At 35.3% G+C, this 24,555-nt stretch overlaps 1 pseudogene; it reads right to left on the bottom strand.

Moving 5' to 3' along the window:
• Nucleotides 1-1,613: 1,613 nt before the first annotated feature.
• Nucleotides 1,614-4,931, bottom strand: LOC110295306 (ubiquitin carboxyl-terminal hydrolase 15 pseudogene; annotated as a pseudogene).
• Between the last annotated feature and the right edge of the window lie 19,624 nt (nucleotides 4,932-24,555).

The following is a 24,555-nucleotide window of genomic DNA, read 5'->3' as shown; positions in this document are numbered from 1 at the left end:
TCTTAATTTGGATGAAATGATAACAACATCACTCCATAGGGACCTCAAAGACCTTAATATTTGGAAGCACCATTAATAAGTTATACATTTAACTACTTTTTGTCCGTCAATAGATTTATTGAAATCTGTATAAATAAACATGCACATTTCAAATGTAAACTCAAGTGAACCCAAGTGCAGACAAAAATATTAACCTCTGTCATGCAGGAGGTCAGTTTACATTAAAAAGAGAGAGAGAGAGAGAGAGAAAAGAAAAAAAAGAGAAAAAACAGAAAAGAAAGAAAAAAAAAAAGAATCGATACCCACAGCAGCTTTTAAAAGACCAGGATCAAAAAACAGCTTTAATATCAAGATATAAAGCAAAGCCATGACCAACATAGCTTACTTATCCTGGCCAAATGCATTTTCCCCTTTCTTTTAAAATGTTAACATAAATAAATAATTTACCAAAATGTGCACTCACAGAGTGAACTTTTATTTACAATACACAATTTATACTCTATTGTATTTGATTAGTTCAAGTGAAGAACATTATACTTTCTGCTTTAGTAACAGTGGGACACAAAGCGGTTTCTCAGGTAGTCAGGTGGGAGATGGACCCCAGCATTTAGTTTCCTATTGAAGGCAGCACTGCCTGCCTGTCACCCATACAATCTTTCAACTGGATCAGAGGGAGAGGGAAGCAGCAAACGAGAATGTGTCAAATGCTCACACATTTATTGGCGTCTTGGATCCTTGACTGTGAGAAGCTAAATGAAACCCAAGGTTTGTGTGCATCATGTGCTGCAAGGTTCTGACTCTGGAACATGCAAATGCTATTTCTCTAATACGAGTTACCTTGTATTAGAGCAAGTTACCTTGTATTTGAGAAAAGCTGTAAGGCTATGGTGAATTCCATCAGGAACACACAGAGAAAGTTAACAGACCTACCTCTATAGCCAAGTTATAGATGAGTTAAAGGCTAGTACGTGAACAGAAAGCCTCACCTAACTGTGATGCAATTCTTACTACAGATACAGAGTGCTAACCAGCCTGCATTAAAGCTACAGTAACTGGCAGAGCTAAAAAGTTGCCAAATTACCAAAATGGAGTAGGGACTAATAGACAGCCAAAACCTTTAATATTGAACCAACAGTGGACTGAAGATAAGCATTCTAAATCAAAACAAAATTGAAAAATTTAAATAGATTCCAATTGCAGTGAAAAATACATACATGTAGCTGAAAATGATTCTGATGGCGTGTGAAATCTAGAAGGCGTGGCTTTCCCACAGCAAGTGAAGTCAGTGTCACGCCCTGCACTTTAATGAGACAACAAAAGGGAGCTTCCTCAAGACTGTGCCTCATGTAGTGGGAACAGACCCACACTGATTACCAGGGACAGATCAGAACATGTGGTGTACCAAGGACACTCTGCTGTATTTGAGCCACACTGACACAGCAGCTAAGTACCCGAATGGCGCAGACAGGCAGCCTAATTAGATTAGATTAGGAACTAGATTACCCAAGAACTAAGTTCAGCCATGGTTTTCTTGCAGCATTATTAGAGCAAAATTAATAACCAACATCCACAAATTTAACATTTGTCATCAATTAAGTCACATCCAAAAAATTAAAGAAAACATAATTCATCAAAACAGCAGCAAACTTAAAAGGGATTTATTTGTGATTTCCTATATATATTTAGCTGGTAAATAATTGACTGTAAATGTATTAAGAGACAATTTCTGTTAAAGATTTCATTGTGTTTCACTTCAAGTACTGCACAAGTTAAAATCTGATAAAGGATTTACATTTGGGTATCTGAAACTCCTCATCTCAGACTTCTGTTTCTTGTGGTGATAACTTCATCTCCATAGACACCACCAGCAGGAAAGTCTCTCCTATGGCTTCTTGGACTTTCGTTAATTAGTGTGCATACAGTCAACTTATGGGACACAAAAAGTGCTTGTTTACATTCCAGTTCCAACAACTTAGGCAACAATGACATCAACTACATCAAAGACGACGCCAGTCACATCCGATATTTTAGGTCATTTTAGGTCATTTTTTAGGTCATTGTCATTATCATTGCTGTCTTCATCACTTTCCAGGGGGATACCTGTGGCAGCTGAAGCACCTTTAGTTTCTCGATCAAGAGGGAAGAAGCCAGTTCCACTGAAAGTGTCCTGTCTCTGGTAGAAGAGCACGTATGCTGCTTTGGACACTATTTGGTCTTCAGATGCAGAGGAGACGCTACTGTCATAGAAATAGTACCATTTCCCATCATCTTTGTTTTTTTGCAAAAGCAGTATAATGTCCTCCTTGCATCCCTCCATAGTGGTTGGAAACAGCAATCAAATTATAGTGGCAAGGGCCTGCATTTGGATTAATTAGGAATTCTGACATATCCAAGTCACTGATGGGAAAATCGACTAATGTATCCAGCTTGTCTCTCATGTAGCGACTACAAGGAGAATCTCTTGAGATGCACCACAAGAACTGGAAGCAGGGACCACAGATCTAATTTCTTTGTGGCTTGGTGATGCTCTTTACAATTTGGACAATACCAGGGTTCTTCAGCACCCAGCTTCTCCTTGGTGGTGAAGAGCTCAATGCAGTCTTTTAACTTCACAAAGGGCCTTTTTGGAGGTTTGTATTCCACACTTTCATGTTTTTCAAAATCCTCTGCAGCATTCTCATCAAAGTATCTCTTCTTCAAGTCAGGGTCCCTGTCCAAAGCAAGAAAAGATCTTTTGTCCAGCCAAAGCTGCCTGTCATCGAATTGGATGTGACTGGTGTCGTCTTTGATGTAGTTGATGTCATTGTTGCCTAAGTTGTTGGAACTGGAATGTAAACAAGCACTTTTTGAGTCCCATAAGTTGACCTTTGCATGTTTCTTCAGTGCACAATCCATTTTCAGAATAGTTATCTCCTCCGACTGAATCTTCAGACTGACTGTTCTCGTTCTCTGAGGGAAGCTCTTGATCCTGGCTGGACTAATCATTTGGTTCGTCGGTTTCCATCTCACTTGGTGAACCCTCTTCATGTATGCCATTTGGCCCATTCCCATTAATATTCTGGTCCTCACAGCAGCATAGGTGTCCATCTGTTTCCTCAGTTTCAGCAGACATCTTGACATACCGGCACATTCTCAAGAGTAGAAGATTATAGAGTTTATCTTCAGTATTGTTTCATTGGTATAGCCATAAGAAAAGGCTGGCCAAACAGTGAAGAGCCATTATGGTGAGTGTAACTTGAGTGTCTGAATTTTTCTCTTAGGCAAACAGGAATAACTAGATGTTCTGTGTCTTCTGTCCTGTTGATGTTAATTTCAAACACGTAAATATCATCCCGCTCCATAATACTCCTCAGGTTTTCATCCACGGCAAATATCCTGTGAAATCTATGATTGTATATGTCAGTGACTATCATCTTATCTGCAGGTACTTCCGACAAAGCAGACAGTGCTGTACAAAGATCTAGTATATTTCCAACTTTGGGCACAATAACTTTGTATTGCATAGGTTTAGCAAGTGGATCCATTCTAACTAAATAAACTTCCAAGCTACGTTCTTTTTTCATAGGCAATGGAAGAGTCAAGTAACAGAAAGAGTCAAAGGTCACCGAGCTCTTAGCACACTCAGGACACACTAACGTAGATTTGACAAGGCCATGGAATATGTCTACTATGATGAAATCATTTAGCTTTAAATGGTTTTCCCAGGCTTCTTCAGCAACCACCGTGTCTGGCCTCCCATCAGCATCTTTTAACTGTATATATGTTTTTTTTTTCCTAATTCTGTTCAAATCCTCATGCAATCCATCCAATAGGAAAGCTAGTAGTTCTTGGCAGTCTTGCTGTTGATATCCAGGGAACTGAGGTGCAAAATGTCCTACCTGTGTCTTAAATGCTCTTGGAGTGACGTAGCTAAACTTTCCAGACCACATCTGTTTGATGAGTTCAGCTTATGATTTAGCTATTTCACCTCTCATTCCTAAGGGATTGTCAAAATTCAGCTCTTCTTGGTACTTATCATTGAGGAAATATTCAGTAAGGGGAGGTGTATTGCTCAAACACTGAATGGCTGAGTTCATGAAACACATATTTCCCAAGTTACTTAAGCCACACAGGCCTGGCTGTTCATTGTTTCTTCCAGGTTCTTATAAGCAGTATATGATGGGAGACAATAATTTGAGTTTTTCACATTTCTGTTGTTGATGTTGTTATAATTAATCGATAGAGATGAAGGAGAGATCTTTGGTAAAGTTGTAAAATTGTATGCACCTGGGCCATGTTCCATCTTCATTTTTTTGTTCTATCACTAACACCTGTCCTTGGTATAGGCCGGCATCCTGGATGGTGCTGTCTGGCTTATCCAGTGGCTCAAAAGTGTTGCTCATATACTTGTTCCACAGTCTGGCCTCCTTCTCATCTGGAATATTGAATATTTTTCTTATTTCCTTCTCAACTGTATCTATTGTGTCAGCTTTGCTAAACCTCCGAGTTACAACATTGTTCATGTTCCCATTCTCACAGAGCTTCAGTTCTGTGAGGTAGACTTCTACTTTGCAGTGCTTTACAAACATACCCTGTTCTATCACCTTTCTTGCTATTGGCTCCTGGCCATCTATCAGCGTGTACCAGCTGACAAGTTTATTCCAGCCCTCAGTTGGCAAGAGTATGTAATCCAATTCATCCATAAGGTGCTCCTTAAGTGACTGCGCGTCGCCATCTTTGAGAAGTCCAGAGTTATCGATGGGTCCAGGATAAACATTTTGACCTCCCATCTGGTATTTGTCCCAACTGTCAAAGCCAACATATTTTTTCCACTGTTTGAACCACTGAATATCTACTAGATACCAGGTGTCCCCTTTCCGGAGTGGGGTTTTGAACACCATTGCGATGTCAGAACGCTGGGTGTCTAGGTCCACTGCTCTGCCTTCCGCCATCTTCTTCCACTAGCAGTAACGGAGGCGGCAGCGACCGCTAAGGCGCGCGCCCAGGAGCATTCTATACATTTAAGCTTCTCAAGTTCATTTGATTTTATCATTAAATAAGACTGAAGTATAAGTCCCTTAATGTAATGCTGTGCAAATATTCATGTGATAATCATCACCACCATTATAAGTCCTTTATTCTCTATTTTAGAAAGTGTAACAAAATTCTTTTCCTGTGCACAAAAACTTATCATAAAAATATAACTGAGGGGGTGGTGAGATGGCTCAGTGGGTAAGAGCACCCGACTGCTCTTACGAAGGTCCAGAGTTCAAATCCCAGCAACCACATGGTGGCTCACAACCATCCGTAACGAGATCTGGTGCCCTCTTCTGGAGTGTCTGAAGACAGCTACAGTGTACTTACATATAATAAATAAATAAACCTTAAAAAAATATATAACTGAAATTTCAACATCGTCCGTTCCTACCCTTAATCTTAATTGTACTTTTAAGACTCTCTATCCCTTGACCTTTGTCTTCTCTCAACCTCCTGTTGCTCTTCCTCCTCTTCCTCCTTAACCATTCCTTATTTCTGTATTTGTTTCTCTTCTCTCATATCTTTCATTCACCATTTCTTACTAAATGATTATCATTCTGTACTCCATGTTTAGTCCTAAATAACTGTGATTACTCAAGATCCTATTACATGGATTTTGGAAGAGAGTTACTATATTTCTTATGTAAAACTAGCCTTGATATGATAAAAATTATAATATTAACAGATAAATAAGTCTGTAAAAGAATATATAAGTCGTTAACTATATATATATATATATATATATATATATATATATATATTTATATTTTGTTTAAAGGCTCTATCACCGATGCCCAGTTACCTAAGTTTCTGTCTGTGCTTGCTGTGATAGCCACTGCTTAATGACCAAAACATTGCACACAATTCTGAATAAATGAGATAGATTTGTCCTTGGGTAAACAGCAGGAAATATAGGCATGTTGTATGAACTTTGCTTAAGCAGATCAACACATTTCTATTTACCAGAGATAAACCACAAAAGTTAAGTAAGTTCTCCACTGAAGCCTACTCTGTTGAAAAAAAATTATTTCCTCGTGGTTATAACGAGTGTATAGGGTTAGACTTACTTATAGGAACGTGAACATGCTATGTTACTGAAAATAGAAATCAATACATCATTAACAAAAATAGATACTTTCATGCTATCTGTCCTTTTAGAGGGAGGTGACCAAGTAACGCTTTTCTTTATGACTATGACTCAGTGTCCTGAGGCTCAACCATTGGCAAGCCAATAGGACAAAGGTCTGACTGTGCAAAAAGGAGAGACTTACTACACAGCATTGTAAGATATCTTTAATATGCACAATGACATATAGACGTACAAATTCACAATATTTTTATAATGTGTGATTAAAAACTACTTTTTGTATATGGGTGTTTGCCTTCATAAACGTCTGCAAATCATGTGTGTACAGTGCCCATCACTGGGTGTTGGATACTTGGGATTAGGAATACCTACGTTTGTGTCAGCTGGTGGTTGTGGGTAGTCACACTTGGGTCGTCTGTAAGAGTAGTCAGTACTCTCACCGTGTGATCCAATTCTTCAGTCCTAGTAATTTTTTAAAATAAGATATTAAGTTCATTATTTATTCCTAGTAAACTAGAAATGTTTACAACTAAATTACCTATAATCTAATTGTCTTTTAATTGCTTATACATTTGTTTTCCATATAACAGTGTCATCTATACTCAATAACACTATTTCAACTATTGTAATTTGGACATCAATGACAGTTTTTATTTTTTATATTCTAGTGTTGTTATACTCAGCTTTAATTGCTATTTTCATATTTTTCCAATATGAAAATTGGGTATGTCTTCATAGTCCCATACCTAAGAATTGCCTCCATTATTTCGTTTGAAATGAATAATTTTTATAATTCAAAACTACAGATTCTACCAGCTTTTCTTTAATTCAATCACAAGGGTAAACAGTTTCTGTCCATTGGTTGTGTGTGCATCTGACGTTTTCAGCTACTTGATGGGTCCTTCAAAGGGCAATCATGATAGATGCCTTTTTGTGAGCACACCATAGGATCAGTAATAGTGTCAGGCCTTGCGATTCCCCTTGAGCTGGATTCCCCTTTGAACCTGTCACTGGACCTCCTTTTACTCAGCCTCTTCTCCATTTTTGTTCCTGAAGTTCATGCATGTCTTTTTGGGTCTGAGTTACCTCACTGAGGATATTTTCTAGTTCCATTCATTTGCCTGCAAAGCTCAGGATGTCCTCATTTTTAATAGCTGAGTAGAATTCCATTGTGTAAATGAACCACATTTTCTATATCTCACTCTTCTGTCATGGAATATCTGGGCTTGCAATCCTACCAGTAATAGAGGAGTGTTCCTCTTTCTCCACATCCTTGCCAGCATGTGCTATCACCTGAGTTTTTGATCTTAGCCATTCTGGTTGTTGTAAAATGGAATCTCAGGGTCATTTTGATTTGCAATTCCCTAATCACAAAGGGCTTTGGATATGTCTTTAAGTACTTCTCAACCATTCCACATTCCTCAGTTGTGAATTCTCTGTTTAGTTCTATACTCCATTTCTTGTTCTTGATTGGATTGTTTGGTTTCATATATATATATATACATATATATATATATATATGTATATAAGTATATATACATATACAAATATATATGAGTGTGTATGTATATGTGTGTGTGTGTATATATATATATATATATATATATATATATATATATATAGTGAGAGTCATGTTTTGTCATAGAGAAGTGAAGGGAACTAAAAGATATTATTGCTCATTATTGCTTTTAATTATAAAAGAATTAATAGAATCAATAATGAAATAATTATCAGTATCCATAAATACAGAAAGCAATAACCTCTTTTTCCCCTTTCACTGCCTTTTTAAGTCTACAATACCTAGGGATTTAGCTTAAAAAGTTGAAATAGCTTTGAAAAATTATGTTCTCATACCACCTGATTTTTAACCTTGGGATTCTCATCTGTTCTCTTTATATGAATTATATGAATTCTTTGATACATTCAGTATGTCTTTCTTGTACGATATTACCCTTGATACATCCTACTATACAAGGACATTAAAAGTTGTCCTTAAAATGATTAAAACATGCTTCCAATGTTAACATTAAAAGTCATTCATAAAAGTCAGTGTAGTAAGTTAGTCAAATTACTTTATATTTTAATTTCTAATAACATAATGTGATATGTCTTTGAAGCTTTCACATGTAAATATTTTCAAAGATCTATAAAATAAAATAAGGAATTCATTTTAATACTTTTCTTTGATAAATTGTAAAGTGTAAAAAAAGGAATAGAAGATAAATTGTTGCATGGTTAGTAAAAATTTAAGGATTATATTTTTTCAATAAATTAGTCAATTTTCTATTTCTTTTCTTAAAAGAAATCCACATATATTTCATCTGAAAATAAGGCTCCCTTTTGTTCTTAAATGACACACATTCTTTAATTTATTGACCTCAACTTACTTAATATGTCAGTGCCTGTTTTATTATTTCCCTTAAAATTGATCTCAGCCCTCTAAGGACAATTCTTATATATTTCATCTTTGATTGATTTCTTAATTCACATCTGTTTAGCATGCTCTTGAATTCTCAGCATTCCTATTGAGCAAGTTTTAAGTTCAAAGTTGGATATTCCATGAATGACTTTTGAGTAAATGACGACGATAGAACTCTTAACTATGTGTATATGTATATGTATGTGTACAGCATATTTAACCTGAAGCTCAGAGTTTCCTACTTTAGGCTTCCCTGAAGCATCTTTAATGTTGTTACACATTTCATATTGCAAACAAATACTATTAGGCATCTTAGTTTTAGTCCCCCATTTTACTTTTAGTTTCTTAAAGTTCTTTAAATACAAACAAGCTCTTCAAACATTTGTGTCAGGAAAATCTACAAAAATGCCCATGTACCAAAACAAACAAACAAACACTATTCTGAGCCCAATATTCTATGTACGGTATTCTGTTTAATTTTGTGGTAACTACAACACATGCTATGACATCTAAACATATGTAGTAATATTCCTCATCAATATTAGTACTGCTAGTATGAAGTATTACATAATTATGTCCTTGACAAAGAAATGAGTAATTTTAACTTCCTTTACACATTCTAAATATAAATAAGTAGAATGAATAAAATTCCAAAGTGACTTAGATATAAATTCTCCCTAAAGTCATGAATTACTTTGTATTTATATTTGTGTGTTTTAAAATCTCAGAGAATTATTAGAGAGCATACATTTTTCTACTTAATGAATCTAATACATTTTGAAATATATATTTAAATGTTATTATAAAACTCTGAAAATTTATAAATTATAAAAAAAATTAACCAGAAAAAAGTCTACAACTCAATGAACCTCTATATGATTAGAGTATAAGACTTCTGACTTGGTTTCCAAAGGTTATCAAGGAGAGATTGTACCTTAAGCTCTTTTCTTACATAATACATTAAAATGAAGATACTATCAAATGCTATACATATTATATTTTATTAACAACATTGGAATTTTAAGACAAATCATGGTTATGAAATATACTAGTCTCAAAAAAATAAATATTTAATGGGATTTCTGTACTTAAGTGACTGTACATTTATTAAGTGTAGCAAAGGAATTGAATTCAAATTATTTATATCATTATTTTACTCTTTAGTATATTACAAGGATTATTATTATATTGCACAACATTTCTCTTACAAAATATCTTCAGAAAATTAAATATTTATTATTAACATAAGGATTTATTCTGAGGGACTTATTCTTGCTGGCACCTCAGCATCAAGAGAATGTCACCATGGTGATATACTATCATCATGAATCATCTCAGAGATACCATTGTGATGATAGATTTTTGACTCCCATATACATCATCACAGTCATCAGGATGCTGTATTAGCCTCATATATCACCCAAATGCTAGGCCTTCATGACATTGAGGTTTTCAGCAAAATAATGATTAAAACATATCAGCTCTTTTGAAGAAATGCTTTGTAACAATTCTAAAACGTTTATAAATATGACATCTACATTTCCTACGTTTCTATCCACAAACTGCCAAACCAGAAACAATGTGTACTGTCTTTCAGAGACAAGATGAATTTGGCATTGAGACATTCAGGAGACTTCATGACATCCCCCAAATTGATTAATCTCATTTCAAGTTATTCTAAATACAAAGACTTCCAGTTATCTCAATCAATGGTATGGTTGTTTGTCTCTGTCTACTAATATGTTGAAAAGGAAAAGGAATCCGTCACAAACTGGGTTGTTTTAAGGAAATGACATGCTATGATGCCCTAGGCAGATCAACAAGTTTGTTTCAATAGTGAATGGATGTCCAGGTTTCCTATTTTTATAATGGTCCTTATTATTTGCTTATAATATTTAATTACATGATTAAAGCTATATCTCCATAAAGAAATAGACTTATTGTCCAGAATAAAGACTGAATTAAGACAGCATCTTTAAAAAAGCTAGCACATAATTTTACTCTGTAAGCACATATGACAATATATAAATCCATAAGTTATAAATTTTCTTAAATATTTTATATTTTCTGACACTAAGATGGTCTATTTTTCACTTGTTTAAATATTAAATAGAAGTATAAGTAGCATTTAATGTATAAAATTGTCACCAAACTTCAAGCAGGTTTTGTTTAATACATATCTTGTGAGTTAAATTACCACCCAGTTGAAGACATTATATGTCTTAAAAATACGTAGTAGAAATAAACCATCTCTTAACCCCACAGTTTAATAAATAATTAAAATAATCACAATATTCCTGTATGCATGTCAAGATTTCTTACCTTACCGATATGGTTACAACTCAATAATAAAGTTATACTCAATATGTAATCTATGAAATATTTAGTCTGTGTTTTTCTGTTATATAATTTCATTGACCATTGGTATTTTGATTTGATTCCTGCCATAATAACTGACATTCTGGTATTAGGCAAAATCTGACTATCATAGTCTATTTTCATTGATGTAATATTTTATATTTGTTTCTTTAATTTACCAAAATGTTTGTCTATTTTTAGAAGATTAACTTTTAAATGCGTTTTCTAATTTTAACATTTAAAAAATAAAGCTTTCAAATCATTCTTTTGCATAAATGAATTAATGTATAGCATCCATTTAACACATATTAAGTCACAATCTTATCGAACAAGGGTAAAGTCTACATCACTTCTTTTTATTTTTAATTTCAACTTTGCATTTTTATTTCATTTATGTAACACAATTATTCCAATTTTATAGTTTATACCAAAACAGAGTTAAAAGACCACTTTAATTTTACAGTATCAAGAAATAAACTTAATGATATTATCATTAATCATATAAATATACTATTCAATCTAGTCCAAGCAAAAAGTTAGCAAGATTGAATTCAACTTTTGATAAAGCAACCACACACTTAATTCACAAGACTTGGGAAAAGCATGCTCTTATTGACCTGGAAGAAACCTTTCTTCTTGAAGATTAGCTCTCATCTTAATGGAAGGTACTGTGCAAGACCAGTGGGAAAAATTATACCCAGACATACTATCTGCAATGATTACCATCGGGATAGCATAAGTCTAATGGTACAATAGAGACATTAATATTTAGGGGGCAGTAAATAAAAGTTTGAATTGATATAAAGTCACTAAATAGGTTGTAAATAATACTGGGAGCTGTAAACTCTACCAGGATCAAGTAATTAGAGAAGTCCTAGATGCTAGTGGAGCATCTATTATTATTATTTTGCTAAATCAGTATCATTCCCAACTGACTTCTAATTACTTGTACTTACACTAACAGTTGATGCAACTGGCATGCATCATCAAAGTACCTTCCTTTTTTTTTTGCAGCAGATTGAAACTATTACAAAGAATGACAACTGTCCCAAATGTGTTGAGTAAGTATCTATGGACTGCCTAACACAAAATAGGACATCAGGAACACATATATTACAGCAGGGCATTAAGGAACACCACAGTTGAAAAGACAAACAGATTGAGCCAGATAACCTGGCAGACTGCTTTGAGTTAGTGTCTACCAGACAGGAAATAGATGTTTCACCAAGTAAATCTCAAAAAACAGTATGCTTACCTACACATGACTTCCTTAAGTAAACAAAAATTAATATTGTAATGTAGATAGGAAAAGAATCTCAAGGTCTTACCCCTAGTTAGAGGCAACAATAGAGAAATAATCATGTTTCTTTTCAGAAATGAACAGTCTGATAGATTACCTCATCCCAACAAAGGCTAGAGTGCTACAGAGGGCAGAACTGGAAGAGAGAAGCAAGCCCACTGGAGGAGTTCAGAAGAGCATGTGTGGATACCAGACACTGGAACAAGATGTGAAGTTGAAGTTGACTTGGAGACTCCAAGATGTTAAAGATGCCAGAGCTGATGGATATCTGCTGAGGAAAGCTGCTAACAGGTATGGAACCAGTTCAAGAGAAAGAAGTTTGTTTTAGTCAACATATATGAAAACAGAGTTGAAAATCTGAAGAGCTCTTTGCCATTAGATATGAAGATGCAAAGTCTGGTCTTTGCCCAGCTGGCTTCCTGTCTTGCTTTGGGGACTACAGTTAAGTGATTGGATGAATCTCAGAAGAAACTCTGAATTTTGGACTTTTAACACTGTTGAGACTGCTATAGACTATGGGGACATTGAAATTGGATTAAATGTACTTTGTATAATGCTGTGGCTAGAAATAGCCCCTGTAGACTTGAGTATTTGAACAAGCCTATGTGAGCCAGGGAGTAGAATGTGGTGGCTTGAATATGTAGTAGCACTATTAGAAGATGTGGCCTTGTTATAGGAAGTGTGTCACTGTGGGGGTGGGCAATGGGACCTTCCTCCTAACCATATGTGGTAACTGTATATGGAATGGATCCCCAGGTGGGATGACCTTTTCTTTAGTCTCTGATCTACACTTCATCTCCATATTTGCTCCAGTGTGTATTTTGTTCTGGACTGTGGGATGAAAACCCCATTCCTCCCTTTGAAGCCATGTCTGTCTACTGGAAATGGACTTTACAAGTTTCTCTCCCCACTGTAGGCCATTTTATTTAAGGTCCCTCCCTTTGAGTCTTGAGATTCTGTCACATCCCAGGTCTCTGGTACATCATAGAGGGTCCTCCAACCTCCTACCTTTCAAGGTTGCCTGTTTCCATTCTTTCTGTTGACCCTCAAAGCTTCACTCTTGTCACTCCACCCCCAACCCCAATATGTGATAATTTTCCTTTATCCCCAAGCTCTTACTCTGTCCCACCCAGGTCCTTCCTCCCTCTGTCCTCCCCCATCCCCAGTGATTGGTTATGGCTTTCCTTACCCTCCCAAGTGGGATTGAGGCATCCCTTGGCCCTTTGGTTTGTTAACCTTCTTGTGTTCTATGGATTGAATCATGAGTATTCTGTGTATTTTTTTGTTTTTGTTTTTGTTTTTGTTTCTGTTTCTGTTTTTTGTTTTTTTGCTAATAACCATTTATTATTGAGTACATACCATGCATGTCCTTTTGGGTCTGAGATAAAAATTGAAAATCTACAGATTGTGGAAGAAAATTCTTCCCTAACCTCATATCCAATAGAGGGTTATTATCTAAAATACATAAACAATTCAAAAAACTAAACTTAAAAAAAATCAAACAACCCAATCAAAAAATGGATATAGAACTAAACTGAGCATTCACAACAGAGGAATGTCGAATGGCTGAGAAGCACTTAAAGAAATATTCAGAGTTTTTAGTGATCATGGAAATGCAAATCAAAACAACTTTGAGATTCCATCTTACACCAATAAGAATAGCTAAGCTAAAAAATTTAGGTAACAGCACATGCTGGCAAGCATATGAAGAAAGAGGGACACTCTTCCATTGCTGGTTGGATTGCAAACTGGTATAATCACACTGGAAATCAATCTTGAATTTCCTCAGGAAATTGGAAATAGATCTACCTGAAGACACAGCTATAGCATTCTTGGGAGTATATGGATAAGATGCCCCCCATGAGTTATACTATGATCAAGTAAGAGGCCTTACTTGTGATAGCCAGGAGCTGAAAACAATCCAGATATCCCACAATGGAAGAATGGATACAGAAATGTAGTCCATTTACACAATAGAATACTACTCAGCTGATAAGAATGAGGACAACACTAGTTTTGTAGACAAATGGATGGAACTAGAAAATATCATCCTGAGACCTATATCACTTTTAAAGCCACCTCTTCACATGTTAAAATCACATTGTGAAATGAACCTACACACCTATGGTCACTTGATCTTTGACAAAGGAGATGAAACCATCCAGTGGAAAAAAGCATTTTCAACAAATGGTGCTGGCACAACTGGCGGTTATCATGTAGAAGAATGTGAATTGATCCATTCTTATCTGCTTATAGAAAGCTCAAGTCCAACTGGATAAAAGATCTCTACATAAAACCAGATATACTGAAACTAATAGAAAAGTAAGTGGGGAAAAGCCTCAAGCACATGGGCACAGGTGAAAATTTCCTGAACAGACCACCAATAGCTTAAGCTCTAAGATCAAAAATTGACAAGTAGGACCTTAAAAAAATTACAAAGCTTCTATAAGGCAAAGGACACTGTCAGTAGGACAAAACGGCAACCAATACATTGGGAAAAGTGCTTTATCAATCCTAAATATGATAGGGGACTTATATCCAATATATATATAAAGAACTAAAGAAGTTAGACTCCAGAGAACTAAATCACCCTATTAAATTGGTGACAAGAGATAAACAAAATTATCAACTGAGGAATACCAAATGGTTAAGAAGCACCTAAAGAAATGTTTTCTTCTTGTTGTTGTTGTTGTTGTTGTTGTTTAGATTTATGATTTACTTCCTGTTCTTTTTCTTGTCAATGAAATCTGCTGTTAAATATTAGATCATGAATCATAAAGCATTTCATTACTTTGCTATATTTGCATGTATATGTATACAAACTCATTATGTTTTATGTATTAAAGTATTCATACAAGCAAACCTGTATTTTGAATACCTTTGTCAAAAAGAAATTGTACGTAAAGATCCTATTTTAAAATGGTGCTCAGTAATTTAAATGTCTAAAAATCAGTTGTCAGAATCTAAATAAACTAAAATAAACTAAGCTAAACTAAACTAGATATATAATGAAGTAAAATTTATTCCGTTTCAATGTTGAATTGCAGCATAGACATCTTTTTCTCTGGACTGACAAAACATATTGATTTACTGCTAATTTAAGCACAGATTATGACTATCAGAAGCCAAATGTTCACTTAATGATATTCTAAATTCATGGGCCTTGACTCTAACCTCTCACTGTGTGCTTCCAGTTGTTCAACCTCAGCTCCAGCAGATATCCACATTTTTCACATTCTAATCTATGTAAGCATATGCTTTGAAATATGTACCTTTAGCTACATTCTAAAAAGTTATGACTTTAACATATACTCTGTGACCAATATAATAATAAAAAAATACACCAGTGACCTGACACAGTGAACTGGACCAGATTGTTGAAACATTCATTTCACACTGCTCAGCAATACAGTTTCAGAAATTGCAATCCAAACTTCTGTTGGATCTCAAGAATGCTTTATAGTTTATTGTATTGGTATTTTTATTATGAATAAGTATTTTTTTTTATGCTGAAGTATTTTATGACATGAAATGTTATCTTTGGAATGGAGCTATTTTTAATAATATATTCTACCCCTTCATTCCAAAAATATATTGTAAGCACATTTATTTTTAGTTATCTTAACCAAAATAAATAATTTAGTATTTTGTTGTATCAGAATATTTGTTAAATATAAATAAGATTACTGGTTTTATATAAAAATTTATAAAATACTGAAATTTATTTTAAATTTTATTGTTTGGAGGTAGTTTACTATATTTAGACTGTTAGCTAGAAGCCCTTAATGAAAAATGATATTAGTTAATTTTTGTAGTATCAAACATCAAGAATTTGTCATTTTTATGAGATAAATTAAAACAACAAGATTTAAAAATCAATTCACACATATATACATACACATACACATACACATTCACTAACTCAAGACCAAAGAGATCATCATAATAGCTATAACCTATGAAAATCATTGAGAGATTTTTGTTGCTCAGGTCATCTTGAGATTAGACAAACAATTGCCTACAATGTGCCACCTAAATTAGGATAAACTCAGAGAAAACATAATTAGGGAAGAATACAAGTGGAGGCTCATAAATACAGAAGTATAATCACCAATATCATTTGAAAATTCACTTTAATTTGTTAAACACAATTCTGAGGAAGTTCTTTACCCATTATTACTATGAAGTGGCTGAGTAGATCACAAATATTTATGAATATTTGCACCAACTGCATATATAAAATGATATGCGAGGATACTATTTAGTATGAGACACTATCTTTTTAACATTCTTGAGGATTTATCTGTTTCACAGATCCAATTCAGTTTGATTTTGAAAAGTAATTACACTCTAAGAGCCCAACAAGCATCATTATGCGTACAATATTAAGTCAACAATTCTACTTTAATTTTCAAAAACTATGTTTATAGAAAAGAATGAATTCGATTCATTTTTTTGTTGTTATTGTGACTAAACCTTTGTGTTTTAGTTTTGTTTTTTATCAAGGTCTCATATTAAAAAATAAACTACATTTAAATATGAGAACTTATTCCAAAATTTTGTTAATGTGTCTTACAAAGCTGCATATTTTAAAGAATTTAACACTAATAATTCATAAATGTGGTTAAATCTTAGTAAAATGACAAGCATAACATTTTTCACTTTTATGTTTTCAGCTCCATTTGATGTTTATAAATATCTCATAATTAAATACAATTATTAGTGAGAACTTAAGTGATTTGAAAGGATATTTTCAGACCTTGTAACAAAGCAATAGGAATCAGTGTTTTCTTAAAAATGAAGTCTTAAATGAAATTCTTAAGGGCTGGCACTTTAGGTGAGGTCATGTTAGATAAAGAAAAAGCATTGCAATAAGGGAAAGTGAGTCCCAGAAAATAGAACAGCACCAAGAAGGTACATACTAATAGTTTTACTATGAAATTGTAGCAAAGGATAATTGTAATCTTTTGAGAATTCTCTAGAAACTGTTTCCAGAAAGTTCTCAAAGTTTAAACAATCCTTTGTGGCTCTTTATTTTTCGTTAAAGGCATTACAGGTACATTTTCAGTAATCTGCCCTTGCATTTCTGGGATGTACTTTTATTCTGGAATGTCCTTGAATTCTGGGATGTCTCTTTCTCATCTCTCTCTCTCTCTCTCTCTCTCTCTCTCTCTCTCTCTCTCTCTCTCTCTCTCTCTCTTTCTCTCCCTTGTTTGTGTGTGTAGGGGGTGAGTGTTGGAGATAGGGTTTCATTTTGTAGCTGGCTAGCCTTTAATTCATTGAAATACCCAACATCTGACCCCTGAATTCTAGAGTTATAGCTACAATTTCTGTTCTCTGTTAAACTCTGTATTTTGCATGAACAGAAAGATAAACTATAACTTAAGCAGAGAGTGGGGTGAGATTGATTAAAATTATATCACTTAATATGCAGACCATCTCATTCTTTATTATTCTTATTTATTTCTAAAAATTTCATATTATGGGTGCACATCTATAATTCCTCTCTTCCCTTTCCTTCCAACCCCTACCCAACCCCCTTAATGTCATTAACTCTTTCTTCTTTAATTAATATTGCTAGAATCTATGCACATATAAATATGTACACATAATACACTGAATCTGCTTAGTTTTGCTTGTATGTATATGTTTCTAGATCTGATGCTTTCTTATTGAATAGTCAATTAAGGAGTTCATCCCTTGGGAAGAGTGGAGTCCTTTCTATCTGCACTCATGAATTGTCTATGGTTCTTCCTTTATGATGAGCCCTTGTGAGAGTTTCCCATTCTTTTTTTATATGACCTGGTGTTTTCATAGTTCAGGGCTTGTTGAAGCTATCATCGTGCTGAGGTTTTATGGTTAAAGCTTCCATATATAAAAGACACTATCTCATAACAGTTGACCTGAACCTCTGGCTCCTAATACCTTTCTGTTAATTTCTTATGGTGTTTAATGTAGGGCTGTGGTGGAAATGAAGCAATAAGAACTGGCCATTCCTAAGTCACCTGTTCTCTGAGTTTACAGTTTGTCAATTATAATAGTGCTAAAATCTAAAAATATAAAAGTTTCCTTCATAAGGAGTGAAGGCATGACTATGAACATCTAGAGTGCATGTAGAAATAGTACTGACTTGTCGCTTATCCTCTGGGTTCCATGTCCTCACCATCCTTGTGTAATTGACTGTGATATAGAATCAGGTATGAATTTTCCATTATTGAGTGGTACTTAAGTCCACTTATATGGGTGTTGGTTAGACCTGTGTTAAAAGTGCCTCTGTTGTACATTTGGGAATTTCAAAATCTCATTTAGACTTCTTGGTCAGTGGACTCTAGGGAACTCACAAAAGAATACAGGACAGTTGTTCAGTTGCTCTCAGTTGTCTAGAAACACTCAATATCAACACAAGATTTGGAAGTATGGAGCTGGAATTAACTTGGAATCCTCCTCCCAGAGGAGGAGCTCTCATTGTACTTAAAGTTCTTGTGTAGGCTGTGTTGGAAGAAAAGTACGCAGTTTTCCTTTGAATCTATGCTACCTAAAAGACACAATGTCCAGATCTATATAAGTAATTGTAATAGTGTGCTATGTCAAATTCATGTGAAAGTATTCCTGTTTTTTGTTAAGCAGAAATGACTACTCATAAAGTAGAATGTTACGTTCTAGAAAATTATTTAGTATACTTTCAACTTCTTAAAATTTTGAATCATGAGGCATTGGGAGAAATACTGTTAATGTCATAATCTAAAGAAAATTCCAGAGACTTGATTTGTGACAGTGTTAATGAAAATTTTATTCTGTTGTTCCTAAAGTAGGCTAGAGTGAGTTTACCCTGTTTAAAAATTTACCACTTGTCTTACAATGTTTGTCGCGAATATTGGTTCTCTAGCTGTTTGTGACTTCAGAGATAATGCACTGCCTGCATAAGTGGGAATGTTGGCATATTTGAACTATTAAAATTCTTCTAAAACAATATGTTTTACATGGATGGTAAAAAAATATTATTTTATATGAAAATATTGAGAGAATATGATATAAAAATCCCTGGTTTAGGTAGGTCTTACAAAAGAAGTTTTGGTATTTTTCCTAATTTTAAAATATGTTTATTAGTTCCTTGAAAATTGTATACTGTTTCATATACCTTGTCTCTCCTCATTCTTCTTGTATCCACTTTTGCTTCTTAATCACACCCCAATGCTGTGTAACTTTATTGTTTTAAACTCATTTATATCAATTGTGGTACCCAGTATTTTTGTATATATATAGTTACTCATAAGCAGGTGCTCAACATATGAGGGGCTACTCTTTTAAATAAAACTGACTCTACTTCTCCCCAAAATGAAAAATTGTAATATCTCTGCAAATAGGAGTAGGACTTCTCTTATCTGTGCTATGCTTTGGCCTGGCTCTTTCTTTGCATGCTCACACAAATTTTTCATGTTAATATATGTAGCTGAAAAAAAACTGTCTACATGACACCATGTGTGTGCAATCTTCCAAGATGTCTGTATCTTATGCTTTTTCTGAACTCTCTTCTATTGCAATCTATGAGTCTTGGGAGTAGCATGTGCAATATATATGTTCCATTAAGATGGGAGTAATTTACAGTCTCATTCACTCTACTTTTGCTATGTGGGTCTTTTTGTTAGGGGCAATGAACTTCAGTGTGTGTGTGTGTGTGTGTGTGTGTGTGTGTGTGTGTGTTTGTGTGTATAGCTTGCAAAGTATACAAACACACAAACTTGCTTTTCATATGACATTTTAGAAATCACTTTTTCATCTTGTCTTTTATTGTAAATTCTTTTCTCATATAATATACCTGACTATAGGTTCTTTTTGCACAAATCATCCCAGCTTCTCTATACTCCCCTCCTTCCAAGAGCCTCTTTCTCTCTCTTTCTTTCATGACAAATGAAAAGGCTTCTAGGACACAACACCAAAATATAAAAAAAGTAAAATATAGTACCATGAAGCAAAAGCTCTCATATTGAAATTAGATATGACAATTCAATAAGGCAAAAAGTCTTAAGAACAAGCACAAGAATCAGGGACATACTCTTCCAACAGTCAGGAGTCCCATAAAAATACTGAGCTGAAAGTCATAAATATATGCAGATTACCTGGTATATACCCATGTTGGCCCAGTGCTTGCTATTTCAGTCTATATAAGCTCATGTGCTTCTTGCTTAATTAATTCAAGTGTCAGAATGGATGTTATAATCTATCACCTCAACCTCTTACACTCTAACGCCTCTTGGTGGCATTCTGTGAGCTCTGGGCAGAGGGATTTGATAGAAACCTCTTTTTATCTAAGCTCTAGGCATATTAATGACTGCTTGTGGGTACCTGAACCCATCTGCTGCTACAGGAAGCCTCTCTTGAGGACACAGACTTGGCAAGGTGGAGTATGTCCAAATGCCAGAAATCTCAAAAATTGAAGTAGAGTTTCCTCACTCCATGCTTGTTTGCCTCCCTCAGAGCATGTAACCCAGCAAACCCCAACCAGATTTTCGTAGGTATTCAGTCATGTAGCCCAGCACCTGGAATTCTTCTCCAGGCATATGAAGCATCTCAGTAGACTTAGCCTTAGGCCAATGACCTTTTCCCAACCTGGATATTCCCACTCCCTTCCCCAAAATTGTGTAATTCAAGGATCACTCCATAAAAAGAATATGCATTGTAACCGACCCCAATAAAGAAATATACACAGGCTAGGATTGCTCAGAAAGCTCTTTCATGGAAGGCCATTAGAAAATACCTTTGGTAAATGCCTTCTCTGTGACTGCCTGTGGCCATGAACCAGGTCCTCCTGAAAGGCAGGCAGGGGCTAAAAGAATAGACGGCAGAAGAGGCCAAGACAAAATTTTGATCAGAGCCCAAAATTTACTAAATATCTGTGCTTATATAGGCAGAAAGCCCATCTCCCACAGATCCACTCTTTTTTTTCCATTTTTATTAGGAATTTAGCTCATTTACATTTCCAATGCTATACCAAACGTCCCCCATACCCCAGTCCCGACTCCCCTACCCACCCACTCCCCCTTTTTGGCCCTGGCGTTCCCCTGTACTGGGGCATATAAAGTTTGCAAGTCCAATGGGCCTCTCTTTCAAGTGATGGCCTATTAGGCCATCTTTTGATACATATGCAGCTAGAGACAAGAGCTCCGGGGTACTGGTTAGTTCATATTGTTGTTCCATCTATAGGGTTGCAGTTCCCTTTAGTTCCACTCTTGATGCCAGCCTGTAAGCAACTAGTCTGACAGCACTGGTTTGGCAAAAAAGTGTCAATCACTGGGTTGCTTGCTGTCTCCAGAATCTCTCAGGAATCTCTCAGCCTCTCAGCAGGTAGCAGCAGAGAAGAACAGCACTGGTGACAGGACAATAGAACCATCCAGGTGGGAAGGCTCCACCCCAAGTGGTCTCATTCTCAGTGGCAGCAAAGTCTGAGCCAGCCTACTCAGGGGTGGGGGAGGGGCTCCTTCTCTAGCTGGCCCTATGACACTCTCTCCCAGCTGGATTGGGATACTGCCTATTCTGGACTGTAGTTCTTCATCCTTGCCTGCTGTGCAGGAGTGTCTGAATGCTATGAAGGGAGAACACAGAAGAACTTGAACCACAGCATTCATCCCAAATCCTGCTTCTTGCCTCATGACTGAATACGCCATGGATTTATAAGGTTATGAGTATTACTGAATAACATTAGTATTCATTTGATTGATACATTTTTTGAGACCTGTAAATGTAATTTGTATTTCCCTCATATAATTGTTGTTTAGAAGGCTTACTGCTGAATAAACTCTTATTCTAGCTATTTCTGAACTCTGATTGTCTGTTTCAACTCAGCTTTTCAAGCTCAAACTGTTCTTCAAGCTGACTGACTCAATCTGGCTTCTCTCAGCTTCTCACTGAGTTGCTCTTCTTAGCATCAAACTAAATCTGACAATTTTTTCTAATATTCTGGCTCCTTCGTATTCTCTAGTTTCAACTGTGTCTCCTGAACTACATTGAACTGTGTGAAGTCACAAACAAACTCAATTCCACTGAATAGCACTCACCCTACTGAACCTCTGAACTGACTCTCTCTCTCCTTTTGCTGCTCTTAAATAACTTCTTGTAAGAGTTGGAAATATCCTATCTTTGACACATTCTGTCAAACATTACTCTAATAGTCATGTTGGTTCTCAAATACAGATCGAGGTTACTATTTAGGATTTAAGCTGTGTACTGAAATGCATGTCTCCATTCTAGCAAGATCATACTATAGTCCTTGGCATGTATTCATATCAGCCAGAACAAGAAAGTCTTTGGATTTGATCCCCTGACAGAGCAGCCATGATACTACATTAAAATTCCTCTACAAAATGAGTAGGGTTTGGGTTTACCACAGGTCTCTGGGTTATTTACTTAGTGATTTTGTCTACCCAAGACTTAAGTGGATTCAGACATTAATCTGCTACTTCAACAAAGTCTGTAACATTATTGCTCTAGCATATTTTGTGTGCCAGATATATTGTAGGTCAAAGGTTTTGAGGCTGGGTTGGTATCCACATTTTCCTTTAGGTAGCATAAAGAGTACGTACTTTCTTGCACCAAAGAGATTAGAAAGTAGGGTGAAGCCCCCTTGTGGGTTCCAAGTTGACTATTCCATAATCATTAAGTTTTATGAGTATTTTCCATGGCAATGGGACCTAGATGTCAATTTGCCAAAAGCAAACCTTTACATCAGCAACAATCTAGCTCTTATTCTCTTTTACTAACAGTCCTTATTAGGACTACCTTTATATATTCAAAGAAGTTTCCATTGCACTAGAGTTCCATTATTTATCAAATACCCTCCATTATAGCTCTTTACACAATATCTCTCTACTCTATCCCCCCTGACAATATACTCCTTCTTTCATCATATCACCTGCCCCCAATATGCCCATAAAATCTATGCTATTTGCCCTCCTTAGAGATCTATAAGCCTCAAGCTCCCATACATTTTTTTATTTATCTAATCTCTTTGGTCACATACTAAGGCTTTAGATGTTTCAACTTTGAAAGCTGACTTCAAGAAGATAACCCCATGTAATATATATGATGATTAATAATTTACTTTAAAATCAATTTATCCTGGTTATATATTAGCATATATATGTTAATATACACTTATTAGCATATACATATGTATATATTGTATTTCTCTTTCTGGGTCTGGGTTTCATCATTCAAATTTTTTTTTCTAGTCTCATCCATTTGCCTACAATTTTTATGTTGTTATTTTGTTTAAAATAGCTGAATAACACTCCTTTGTGTAAATGTATCACAGGTTGTTTATTCAGTCTTCTATTGTAGGACATCTAGGCTGTTTCCACTTTTTGACTACTGTGAATAAAGCTATGATGACCACAGTTTAGAACGTTTCATTGTGGTAGGAGATACTGACCTTTGCGTATGTTCCCAAGATTATTATAGTTGGATCTTCAGATAGATCCAGTCATGTTTAAAGGAAATGTTATATTGATTTCAATAGTGGCTACACAAGTTTATATGTTCAAGAAATGGAGAAATATTCCCCTTCCTCCCAATCTTTCACAGCATAAATTGTCACTTGTCTTATTGATCTTAGTCATTCTGACAGGAATACAATAAAATAACAAAGTAATTTTGATTTATATTTCCATGATGGCAGAGAATTTTGAATATTTCTTAAAGTATTTCTAAGCAATTTGTTCTTCTCTTAAAAATTCTCAGTTTCCCCCTATGATTAAAGGATGTCTGAGAACAAAATGCACAAAATGGCAGTATTGGAGACACATTTCTTTTGCTTGCTCCCAACACTGGAAGAAAAGATAACATCTATTAAACTATTAAAAGCAAGGATATCGTGACTATTGTAGGCAAATAGATAAAACTAGAAAATATCATCCTGGGCAAAGTAATGCAAACTCAAAAGAATATGCATGGTATAAACTCATGGATGAATGCATATCAGCCATAAAGTACAGAATGCCCATAATATACCCACAGACCCAAAGAAGTTAAACAAGGAAGGCCTAAGTGAATGTGCTTGATTCATACTATGAAGGAGTAACAAAATCATCATGGGCAGCAAAGGGCGAGAAGAACCTGAATGGAGAAGGGAGAGGAAGGTGAATAAGGGGGCAGGATCAGGTGTAGGAAGAGACAGGGAGAGGCCCAGAGGTCCAGGAGAATGAATGGAAATCTGTGGCTGCAGGGGAGAAGGGATGTATGAGGCAGGAAGGAGGGGAGAATCTTTAATATGCTGGGATCTTTAGGATGTCCCAGAGACTGCGTTGGGGGAAGCTCACAGGAGTCAGAACAGGTTACCTTAGCCAAGATGCCTAACAGAGGGGACATGGAACCTAAAGAGGT

This window comes from Mus caroli, unplaced genomic scaffold (assembly GCF_978045245.1).
Source record: "Mus caroli unplaced genomic scaffold, Mus_caroli_1 scaffold_4, whole genome shotgun sequence".
Classification (NCBI taxonomy): Eukaryota; Metazoa; Chordata; class Mammalia; order Rodentia; family Muridae; genus Mus; species Mus caroli.
The sequence above is the reverse complement of the archived record's forward strand: the minus strand, read 5'-3'. Positions and strand labels throughout refer to the sequence as shown.